Here is a 13176-nt window from a genome sequence, read left to right on the forward strand (position 1 = left end):
GTATAAAGGTCATCCGAACATGAACCTTAATCGGATTTTCTCAGATTCTCTATTGAACGGAGTGGTTCTAAGGATCTGTATTTCAATCAGATTGGCCAAAATGAAGCATTTAAAACAAGTTGTATGGTAAAACATAATATCTCAGCGTAGTGGGCCATGGATAATAATTTTGGATACCTTAAAAATAAAAAAAGTGAAAAAAATATTAGGATATTAAAGAAATTTGATACACGATAATTATTTGTGTTTTGGTAAATTAAGCAACATGTGGGAGTTGATTAACACTAACAAAGAAATTGTGAATACGAAAAGTATGTCCACCGGATTCACAGGAATATACTCCAACTATTCTAACAGACTTGGCTGGTAGGATCTTACATAATGTAAAAGTGAATATGGAAAAATGTTGAAGTCCAAATGGCCAAATATCTACCAATGTTGTATATATGTACGTGCAACATGGACCACACTCGTGTGTATGCTTTGCTGCAGAAGAAGTGACAGTTTGCAATATTACCATCGGAAGACAGTGCAGGATGCATTTTAAAAAGTTTATTTTCAAAGGTGGTAGTTAACGTGTTCCGAGCAAAATATTTGACATAAACCAATTTTCCTAGCTTTTGCTTCCTTTACAAGAACCCTCCTGACATGATGACCAAATCTCCGCTGTTTTATGCCAATCCATTTGGTAAATTTTCATGGCTGTCAACAACCTGCCAACAGTTGCTCTTGGTTTCAACTGATCCACCCAACATCGAAGGAGAGCCAACAATTTCGACTTGATGCATGTCGGAAACCTCACCTCTTGCTGTTCTATATTGGGAGGAGACAACCCGAGCTCAAGGAAAATGTTGAAGTACGCCTTGCCAATGTTGCCGACGATTTTTTCCATCTCTTCGTAAGAGGAAGCTCTTTTCCAGACATCAATTGAAACCAGACCATCTATTTCAAAATTCAAAACAGGATTGAAATTAGACGATGATGTAACACCGGCTAGGGTCTTTGTTGTGTATTCTGACACAAAACGAAATATTTCTGACAGTAAGCCATCTTGACCTTTGACATTTTGTTTATTGTATGTTACGTTTGTTATTGTCGTCAGAATGCTCTGATAGTGTCTTTATTTAAGTATATAATTGATAAGTAAGGTTTATCTGTATATATTTAATCATGCGTTGATTGAATTCAAGACAGCAAATAATTTTTAATTTTAACAAGGTTGGTTAAATTCAAATTGCAATTGCCCTATGTTATAGAAAAGTTTTTCAGTCGATAGTGGACGCCTAAATTCTTCTGTGATCTCTAATTAGTTTATATATTGGTCTTTACTAAGGACATCTGTTTGATTTTTTATGTTACTCCTACTCTTCTGCGTATCTTATAAATATGAAACAAGAAAAAAATGATTAATTTGTTAAAATGTTTGATAGACACGATGACATTGCAATACTACTGTAGTATCTTACATCATGTCAAAATCAAAAGATACTTATGTATGTCTCTTACCAAGATTTTCTGAATCCTCATGACTTTCCACAACTTCAGAGAAACAATTAGTTGTCATATCGGCCTCCGTCATAGCCTTCACGATGTGGTTGTAAGTGTGATTTGGGTAGATATTTGTCCATTTCAGAAACAAATTGGTGATAGTTGTGATTCCAGCCAGGCTTCGGTTTTCCCATTAAGTATGGTTGACATCTGGGTAATGCAGACCGAGATTTACAAACAAAATTTCACATAGGTTGGGATTTTCGACCAGACGCGAGAGACGACCAAGCTCTCGTGGAGCAGGCCTTCGGTTAGTTAGGATAGTATCATCTGCCGTCTCTGGAATTTTTGAAAGAATAATAATATGTATTTTGTAGGAAGGAAAAGTTATTATGTTCGTCCACTGGTTCTGTTCTTCTATACAATTTTCTGCTTGGATTCTGTACACACATGAAGAATTATCAGTCGGAATTGTTAATTTTTAGTTTATTCGCAATTTGCTCCAGACCAATGTCCAGTGATGTTTTCATATTGCAGAGGCGTTTAATTCAGACTTAGTGTATATATAATATGCCTACGTCCTTGATAGTGTTTGATTGGTAAATTCATGTGTAGATATCAAACCCAAAGTATGTTGGTATTCAGACTGCTGTATTGTGAGAACTTAGTCCAAATGCTGGAAGAGTACTTCGTTAGGCTTGCGATTATGTCATCGACAGATCAGAAAATTGTATTTTCCAGGTCAATGACTTCATTTTTTAGTAGACCATCTCAAGATAATTCCGGACAATATTCAAAAAAAATATTTCAGGGGTTTAGGTTCAATCTCATTATCGTTAACAATTCCCAATTACAAGACACAGTCACATATAATATAGCATAAAGGTGAATACTGGGATTAAATTGATCCAAGATGGGTAATGACTTCTAGCAGCATGTGACGTAATCGTCTGTTGCAAACGATAGAAATGATACTGTGTGTGGTACTTGGATGGCACTTATATCAGTTAGGACGTTCTTCCACATGGGGGCCACAGAGCAATCTTAATTGCATCCTACAACTGGAAGTGTCTATGCTCGTGGAGTTATGCATAAAAAGGGTATGTTCCAATGAATTGTTTCATTTTTCAGTGTGCTAGAATTACTATCCAAGCAATGATGAAGTAAATTTTGGCTGGGTAATCAACGATTTTCGGCTGTAGGTCAAAGAGCATCTGGTAATTCTTCACATCTATTTTCATAACTCGCAATTGACCACGTTTTTTACTGTACCTTGATGTATTTTGCTCAATTGAATATTCGCTTTTCTTATTTTCAAGCCCTATAGTAAACTTACGACTTGCTTAATCTGCAAATCATGAATCCTCTGACATGTTAGAACTTAACAAGTGTTCATTCAGAAATCATGGCAGTCTTGTTACGTTCGTGCTTTTCACCTAATAGTTCGTATCGTCCATTCTTCAATGTCAACGAATGACTTCTCACGGTCAGATTAACTTTGTGACCGTTTTGTGCACTGTAAGCTTCCTGTTTCTATCTAATCTGCATAACTTCCATTCTTCAAAAATCATTTTTTAAGGATACGCCTCAGTGCAGGCCTGTAGAGCTGCCCTGATGTCGGAAGGTTAGAAGGCGTAATACAATTTCCGCCTTAAATTGAAACAAACAAAAATTATTAACTTTAATGAAAGTGAGAAAATATGTCTAAAGCATAAATTATTTTTTTTGACAAGTCTTTAACAGCTTAATTACATATGATGTAAATTATTTATACCAGCAGTAGGAATGTTTTTATAACTATAACTCAACCATAATTGAATAATTTTAAATTTCTATTTAGAAATAATAATTACAATCAAAATGAAATACGTTTGGCATAATTACGAAAATTTAAAATTATTTATGAAGAAAAAATTACTTTAATTGAAGTAATTTTGCTTCCTGAGAAATTCCACCATTAAAAATATGTGACGATCAATTTTTGGATTTTAATGTCTCTTCCCGATGTGTACACAGAATTTGTCAAAAATATATTTAATTTGTCTCTGATTCTAGTACATGTTTAGTTTTTCTATTCAAAGTAAGCATAATGCTTGGTAATAAATAAATTTACCAAAAGTATTATCCGCAGTTCATTCGCACATCACAATTATCTTTTAATTTGATTTGTAAGTAACTCTCTAATGCAAATGATTAATAGCATACCAAATGGTGGTTTTAACATACATATTAGTATTTGATAGAGTTCATTATTATACTATGTGTTTATCAACCGTATTGTTTTTTGACTCTTATATTAAATTATTGAAACCTACAAATTTTGAAAAATTTAATTGTTTCTACAAAATCACGTTCAGGGATTATTTTTAAATTACTTAGATTTGATTACATGTTTTAGTTATGATATCTAATATGTTGTAAAACAAACAATAATTCAATCCCATAAACGCCCTTAATCAACTTTCTGACAACTTCAAAGGGGGAACATGATGTATGTACAACAAGCTTCGATCTGTTTTGTCACTTGGATATGACCAACGCATGTTGCATACATGAAAACTGTCTTTATCTTTGTGATCTCCCGTTGATACAATTGAAATTTTGGCTATAAATCTTAGCTGTTACCATTGGGGATATAGCGGTCACCTTCAGTATAAATGAATAACTTGTATAGCATTTGATACAGTGGTTTTTAAATTTTCTTTTGGTAAAGAAAACCACAATTTAATATATAATAAAGTACTTGACATTTAGGCAACATAATGTCACTGTATGGATTGTTAATGACATCTTAAAGCAATTAGTTTAAGGAAGGCTGATAAAACAGCGGCAATATCCCTTTTACCAATGTCATTGGAAGAAATACGTTTTAACTGATTTTTATCTTGTAGTATTTGAATATTTTATTAAATTTTAGAAATCATTTACATAACAATTATTTCCGAAACCGGGTTATGCATACCGTTAATAATATGTGTTTATACCAGCAAATTTTGTCATTAACTTTATTCAAGTTTCTTTTTCAAGTCTAAATTTTTGCAAATTCAATATCTTTCACATTACTTATATTCGGCTGGTAAATGTACTTTTTAAACCTACAATCTGTACAAGCTGAATTGGGTTTGAATACATCTAAGTATATTATATTGTAACTTTCAAAAAAAAAACCCATTGAAGAAAAGATCCTTTTTTTTACCTTGTTTTGATAGGGATTTTTTGCAAGGGAATGGTGACATTAATTGATCTTATCACTCATCCCCAATTTTTCAGATGATGACATAAGCACGTTCCATCACAAATGAGCAAGTTATCCATGTTGAATCCAACAATTTTTTCATAGAGAACCTCATTTTGCTGATGTTGGTCTACTTCCACATGGCAATGTAACTGAATGTTGATCTTCTTTTGTGCAGAACTGGATAAGGATTGTTCTGCTACAGAGGTTCACGTGAATTAGAGAAATTTGTACCATTTATAATCGCCAAAATGTAGACATATTAATTGAATCATTGTGGATGTTACGGTCTAATGTCTGTTCTGTTTTTGATTTGTTAAAAATAACTTAAAAGTTAAGCAATGTTTGAAAAAAAAACTTCATCGACATTTTATTTTTATCTGTGTTTAACGAGTTTACGATAACAGTAAGTTTCCACCGTTGTGAGATGATTGAACCTGAAACCAATATCGTGCTCATGTAATGGCTTAAGTGTCATTTGGTCAATATTTTGTAGTATATTTGTTACTAATTGGCAGTAAAGATGTTTTTCGTAAAATACGTAATTCCATCCCCCCCCCCGCCCAATATGACCTACAGGATTAAGATTGTTTTCAAATATTTCAACTCTCCATTTAATATCCGTTGACTTTAGGTACAGCTAAATTACAGTAACATTTCACAATAACTTTTATCCCACACTGATTTGACTATGTTTGCGTCGCTAGGTATTTCATAAGGTAATTGCTTTTAACAAAATCGATTGAAACATAGTTTATATAGTTTAAAACATGTTTTTCTATACACCCATAGTCATAAAACAAACCATGCTTTACGATGCTCCGATAAGGCTCCAAAAACTCTTTGGCAGATTAAAAGAGGTCCCGAGCAGGTACCCCATTTGAAAGAAATTAAATTGTAATTTAAAATGGTCAGCATCCAACTCGCGGGAGTTACAATTGTTTTGATGATTTTTATCTAGTGGCAAGTTATTGATCAATTTGATATACTGTCAAGGGTAATAGGCTTGTTATTTTGGTGTTGTTTTACACTTTTGTGGCGTTCACCCTTTGTAAAAAAAGTTCCTTTTAAGTGACGTCTGCTATATGGCTTGCTTTGTTAATGGTCTGTGGTCCCCATAGCATAATTCTGAATATTGTCACTAGTGAAGTACTTGATTAAGTCGTTCTCGTATCGTTATTTGTGACTTAATGGTTATGGTACCATATTGAACAACCAAAAATTACCATTCGGTTTTTAAATAAATTATTGAGATATCCTTCTGACCATTTTAAGTTATTCTGCCAAATAGTTGAGTACCCATCCTACTCCAAAGCAAGCCTATGTTTTTCTGATTTAAATATTAAGCAAGATGGAATCTTTATACATTATGATTGACATTGTGCACGTGTTCCGTAAAATTGCCAAATTTAACCCAAAGACTTTACTTGACCTGTGGTGTTCATAAATAAGGTATGATTCACAATCAAAATAACATCATGCAATTTTACAACTGGTAACTTAGTTAAAATGTAGCGTTTTCAGACAGCTGATCTTGGTAAATTGGTGAAAAACCAATATTGTACATACTCGTCTTAAAACCCAATTTGTACATAGTGGTGACCTACCAGATTATTTAAATCCTTGCTAAAAAAAATCCAAGAAAAAACAAATTTATCTATAACTGTGGTGACGCATTGTATGTAGGAAATTTGATCAATTTTCTGTTCACGAAATTGAAACGATTGTGAATGTTAAGCCATGATATATCATCCATCTGACAAAATACTTGCAACTGGAACATCGGTGTAAGGTTAATGTATTCTATTAAGCAGTAATACCCACGGCCAAATACACAGCAAATTACATACTTGATCATGTCAATGCATTATTTGACCTTGACCTTTAATTATGGTTAACTGATTCCCACTTTGTCCTCAAGGATTGCGTGCACAAATAACATTGCAACAGTATATAACGAACAAATTCTACACATTTGTTCTGATTTGCTAATGCGTATGTAAAACATTGAAAGTCGATTTGTCCTTCAGGCATTACATATCCCCAGTAAAACAGTGAGTAATTATCTCTATTTATAAAATGAAGTTAATTTTTACTTTTGTAAGAATCGAATGCAATTTTATGGTTACCTGATTAGAATTTAAACAAAAAAATACATCCAACTTGTCATCCGTGCCTTTATATTAAGGTTGAGCTAAATAGCATTACACTTGTTGTAATTCATACATGGTACGACAGTTGACTCAAACATAGCTCTGACTTGGTCTGTGGTTATAAAGTATTGCATTTCCCATGAAGAGTATGAACTATGTTAACAGTAAAACATGACTTTCTAATCATATAACCCAATAACTTTTACAACATAATCATATTCTGCCAATTGCCTGGGGTCAGTGCCAAATTGAGATACATTTTAGTTCAGTTTAATACAGATGGAATTATGCTGAATTAAGTAATAAACATGTTACCTTTAGATTTGTAACAACTGGTAAGATAAATACACCAGTATGCTCATTTCAACAACGAAATCAAGGACAAGTATCTGATTCATACCTTTAGCGAGCTTAAGATATATTTCACCCACTTCGCAACCGTCATTACCACAAATTCCTGTACATCAGGTGCTTTACAGTCTCAAGTTTAAAATTTAGTAAAGGTCCTAAATCCTTTAAGTGGAAAAAGTTAAATTATTCCACCTAATATGCAGTACTAAAAACTTGAACCATAAACGGTCTATAACTTCCAGTGTATGATATGACAATTTCTCATGGACAAGATTTTATGTCGCCACGAGTCCTCCCTTAGATGGATCACTTATCAACATCGATGATCCCCCGCGATGGGCCGATGTATCACCGAGGTTCCGTCACCGAGTATCCTCGTGACCATCGCGTGTTGCGATGACCTCCGCGATCCCCCGCGATCGTAGCACGATCGGTCACCGAGTGTCAGCAGGGATCATGGCGAATGGCTAAAATTTACCTGTAAAGTTGGTTGTCGGCAGCGGTCGTATGTTCGCTGATTTGTAACTGTTTTTTGTTTTTGTTTTGGCAAGGTATTGATTCATTTGAGATACTGTTTGTTATAATTTCTGTCAAAAATGTTTGTTGACTGACCTAAATAAATTATTAATGTATATATATATGTGTGTGTGTATGTGTGTTATAATGGCAGAAATAAGTTTTTACTGCACGTGTCAACCTCCCTGAGCTGAATCTGTACTGACATTTTCTTACTGATCGTTCGTTTTTGTCCATTTACTAGGTAACAGATAATACAGAAATACGGTATATTGTTTTTAAATCTATTATTTGATTTTCGATTTTCAGTTAGACACTGCCGTAAATTCGGCATCCTATACAGTAGCAGCCAACAAAATGATACTTTAATTATAAGAAACTGAAAGATGAATACATTTGTAATTATTTGTGAATTTCGCTCTGGTGTACAGAGGAATTACATATTTTGTATTACCTTGATAAATACAAAGGGATTAGGCACAAGATATTACAACTTATGACGTCTTATCCAATCATCGTAAAATATTTACAGATGATGACATAGAAACGTGCTGTGAACAAATGAATATACCGAGTTAAATCCACAAAATGTATAGTAGATTGAACAAAATATTTACCGGTATGCATGGTTCTAAATACATGTACTGAATATGCATATTATTATAACTATAAGTGAATTGTATTTCTTAATTTCAAATATTAACTGTACATTTATAAGCGATGTTGACAAAATGTGTTCCATTGTAATACAAGCACACTCGGGTCTTGTTTCTGTATTAACATGTATGTCATAAAAGTTGTGCACATTACAGAGAATTTCAAAAGATTATAAGTTATTCATCTTGCTTAACGATTGTTTACGATCGAAATGGGTTTCCCGCTTTGTCGCTGGATTCTGAGTGCATAAATATTGCTATCGTAATGTTCGGAGTAAAAGAAAATCTGAAAATATTTTGCATTGTATCTGAATTTTATATTGGCGTTAATATTACCGAAATATCGAAACATCTTCCCAACCGACCACTAATAAGCACTAATTCTCCTTTTCAATTCTCCTATTTATCAATTTATTCCTGTGGACCTTACGGTCCAAAGTGCAAATGTACAACATTTCAAATATACTTTAAATTACAAAAAGAGATGATTTCCAACCCACATTCGCCCAGTGAGAAAAAGATCGTCTTTTGGCTATTACAAAACTACACTCGATTGAAACACAGGTATTCTACTAAGTTCAACAGTACATGTATTTGTAACTAGTGTTACATAATTCTCAAGGGTAGAATGCTGTTACAATTCTATGTAAACTATTGTAAAACCTATTAGATTTAATTTTTTCTGTCAATTACGAAATAAAATACTATTATCATTTAGATTTGTGACCAAATAATTACCCTCCTAAATTCTCCACGAAATCAATTTGACAACTAATGTTTATTCATAAAGGCGATAAAAAAGATAGCAGTACACTGGCCATTAATAAAGTTTCAATTACCCCACAAATTCCTTTATGTAATCGGTTGCGTTAAGACGTGCCAGTGTCAGAGGTTGGACATTGAAGTTTTAGTAAGTCTAATTAACGGTGCTATATGTGAACAACAAGAACGTTAATCGGTTTCTCCAATACTCATTTGTAATGAAGATTACCGTTATTTAAAGATAAAATTGTGCAACACTGATCCGCATACTGAAAACTCTTCAGCATCCGGGCTGTATAGACATAATTTTCCTGTGAGTTCGGCCGGCTATACTGGTCATCGAAGCAAGGACGTATTCGCCACGTGCCGAAAAATGTCCAAATATAACCAGCCTGGACACTGTAGCTTGACACTTATGTGTGTCATAGGCGACGGCTGCCCCAGATCATAGCCACAGGCGTTTACCTGTAGACATTTTTCCAAAATGAAGCGCGTGCTGTCAGTTATGGTACAATTGGTTTTCGATAGAAGATCCAAACTTTAGTAACGGTTTATTGTACATGTGGTATTATCCAGAATATACGTGCATGAATCTTTTTTATAATAAATAAAGACACTAATTTAATAGATGAATTTCAGCAAAATATAACAAGTCAAGTACAATAAATGAAAGCTGAATGTGTTTTTTCGTCAGAAAAAATTGAATCGAATAATCCACTCACTAAATGATACACATATTTATTTGTGTTATGTGCGGTTCTCAAAACTTTATATGTATAATTAAAGCCGCCAATTCACGAAATGAATAAATCTGCTCTTCAAGATTATCATGTTAGACATTAATTACTTATATACAAAACGTTTCTGTTTAGAATCATGCCCGGTATCCTGAAAGAACAAGGAGACGTCAGCTTATACCGGCGTTGGGTCTTGGTAACAAAATGAAGTACTGTATCAGTCCACGAGAAGATACAAATTCATGTGTCTCTGTAGTCACTGGAATATGAATTTAAACCAAAGATATAATAATTCACTTTAGATTACAGAAAACAATTGAATTTTTCCCTTAATTTACCACGATCGTATCAGGAAAAAATAAGTTCGTAATATTTCCACAACGGTATGTTTACATGTATGAAAATACAATCATAGTCACAGCTTGAAAGTTTCCCTCCGCCTGTATACAAGGTTTGGTTAATTTTATTATTGTAAATAATACGAAATAATACTCACCGATATTGATAATATCAAGGACGAAAAAAATACATTATTTTATAAAGAAGGGGCTTTTGTCCGGAGGGGCTTTTATCCTAAGGGGCTTTTGCACTAGGGGCTTATGTCCGGGGGGGCTTTTGTCCAGGGGGGCTTTTGTCCAACTCGGGTTGCACACATTTATCTTAATATAAAAGTCATCTTCATTTCACAATGTGTATGAAATTTATATTTAGAAACCGATTTTTATTTTAAGTTCTTATTGTAAACATCAATCCTTGTAAACATGAATTCTTGGAAGTATATTGGTATAGCTATAAAGCGGTCGTAAGCTACATTAGAGACGATACACTATACATACACAAGACCGTTCTATTAGTTATCGACCTCAAACCATTTTCTTTAGACCTGGCTATAATTTAAGACAGGTGCACGATGAAATAGACTATACTAGCTAGTGATGGCAAGTTTAGATAAGGTCGTCGTAATTCGGCCGTCGAATAAAATTTATGACATAGATAATAAGTGATATTTTTTTTTAGAAAATGGTGTCAAAATTCAAACTAGTAGAGAAACTTTTAAAACACAAAATAAGGACATGTCAGTGAACTCCTTTGAACCTTCAATATTTGACCCAAGGCCGTCTCTATGATATTTGACTGATGTCACCAACATTAGTCCCGGTCGCTGAAAATTTGGCCACCACTATAAAATTAGACTGAGGTCATCAAAATTCGACCCGGTCGTTAAAATTAGATAATTGCTGTAATATTATTAGACTGAGCCATCACAATTTGACCCAGTCGCTAAAAATTAGACTCGTCACTGAGACTGAGCCATCACAATTTGACCCAGTCGCTAAAAATTAGACTCGTCACTGAAAATTAGATCACCGCTGCAATATTCGACTCGGTCACCAAATTAGACACGAAGTCTTAAATAAGACGGTCTCTATATAGACTGATGTCATCAAAAAATAGGGGGTTTGGGAATTAGTACACGAACTATGGCATGTATTTCTAGACAATTTTGTTCAGAATTATTAGATCAATTTTCCATAAATAAAAGACCAAATCGAAGAAAAAAAATAGTACTTTGTATTGTGTTTAAGTGTATATGCTCACACAAACACTGCGTAATTTGTGAGGTACATATATGGTATCTATACGATACGTATATGGTAAATATAGTTATGTATCAATCAAAATCAATACTATGAAATATTCCATTTTATACGGAATGCTTAAGCAGCACCCATACAAAAGGACGGAAAGATTCATTTTAAAATAATAACTTATAAAATTGAGAAGCGCATTCGTAAAGTAAAAAGTTTTTAATTCACGATTTCTTCTTTATTTCCCGATCTTTCCTAAATATCATACACCAACATTGAGATTGGATTATTCCCTTTCCAATGCTGTCTTCCAATTTTTGCTGACATTTCTGTATCGATAGTTATCAACTTACCTGTATTTTCCTCACTATATGGCTCTACTCTCCACACATGCAACCAGCTGTGAAGTATATACAGGTACATAACTCACCGCGGAAGGAGGAAGGGGTGTTAGGAAACACGTGTAATTAACACATCCCATGGTGATATATGGTATCTATAATCTATACGATACGTATATGGTAAATAGAGTTATGTATCAATCAAAATCAATAGTATGAAATATTCCATTTTACACGGAATGCTTAAGCAGCGCCCATACAAAAGGACGGAAAGATTCATTTTAAAATAATAACTTATAAAATTGAGAAGCGCAATCGTAAAGTAAAAAGTTTTTAATTCACGATTTCTTCTTTATTTACCGACCGATCCTAAATGTCATACAACAAAATGGAGATTGGATTATTCCCTTTCCAATGCTGTCTTCCAAGTTTTACTGACATTTCTGCATAGATAGTTACAGTACCTGAACCGTTTAACGTTCCCAGCCTAACGCAAACGTAACTCAAAAAATCCGTCCGTTAGCTAACGCTAACGATTGCTAACGATTAACGATTAACGCAATAACGATTTACGCAAAACGCTAAACGATCGGCAAGCATAGACCGGAAATACCATTGTTATAATCACGGAAATGGCTTGACGGTAAATAAATTACGGATCTTGACGTTCTGAAATACAAACGAAAGTATAAAAAACGGGAGTATGTTTAGGATTAAAATTTCTGTATACCATATAAACATTTGCCTATGAAAACTATATGGACACGATGAGGTCAAAGACGACAGCACTCAATACGAAGTTTCCTCTTTACAGGTACAAAATGTACGTTTACAAAATGAATTACATGTGCAACTGTATGTATTAAGAAAGAATGGTATTATTCTAAAGTGTCTCATTCACCCGATATTTTAAGAATAACAAATTATTACAACATCACTTTACTGATAATAACACAATGAAGTAAAAAACGACTGAACTCGATATGAAGTTTCCACTTTACACGTACATGTGTACGTTTACAAATTACGTGTACAACCGTATGTATTAAGAGAGAATTGTATTATTGCAAGGGTCATATTTATCCGATATTTTAAGAAATAACAAACAAATTGTTACAACAACACTTTATTGATAATATTATCGTCACAATGTCATAATTTTAGTGAAGCGATCAGGCGTATACCGGTACTTTAAATAGTATCATGGTATTGAAATGACGAATAAACGATTTTCACACAAACACATTTAAAATGCATTATTAGTACATCAAATTTCCATCTATATGCTTGATTTCTATTATCGATATTTCATAACTCAACAATTGTAATAAGTAACATTTTATAGTGT

The 13176-nt window shown here is 33.5% G+C and overlaps 1 long non-coding RNA gene across 2 annotated transcripts in view; it reads right to left on the reverse strand.

The window, feature by feature from the left end:
- Nucleotides 1-605: 605 nt before the first annotated feature.
- Nucleotides 606-13176, reverse strand: part of LOC138310219 (uncharacterized) — a 146191-nt gene continuing 133620 nt past the window's right edge. The window contains exons 3-4 of one of the 2 annotated variants that reach the window (XR_011206369.1): nucleotides 1507-1698; nucleotides 606-942 (exon numbers count right to left, since the gene is read on the reverse strand). This is a non-coding gene — a long non-coding RNA (uncharacterized lncRNA). Of the gene's footprint in view, nucleotides 943-1506; nucleotides 1828-13176 lie in introns of both variants that reach the window. The other variant, XR_011206370.1, reaches the window with a different exon arrangement.

The sequence above is a fragment of the Argopecten irradians genome, chromosome 16 (assembly GCF_041381155.1).
Source record: "Argopecten irradians isolate NY chromosome 16, Ai_NY, whole genome shotgun sequence".
In the NCBI taxonomy this organism is placed as follows: Eukaryota; Metazoa; Mollusca; class Bivalvia; order Pectinida; family Pectinidae; genus Argopecten; species Argopecten irradians.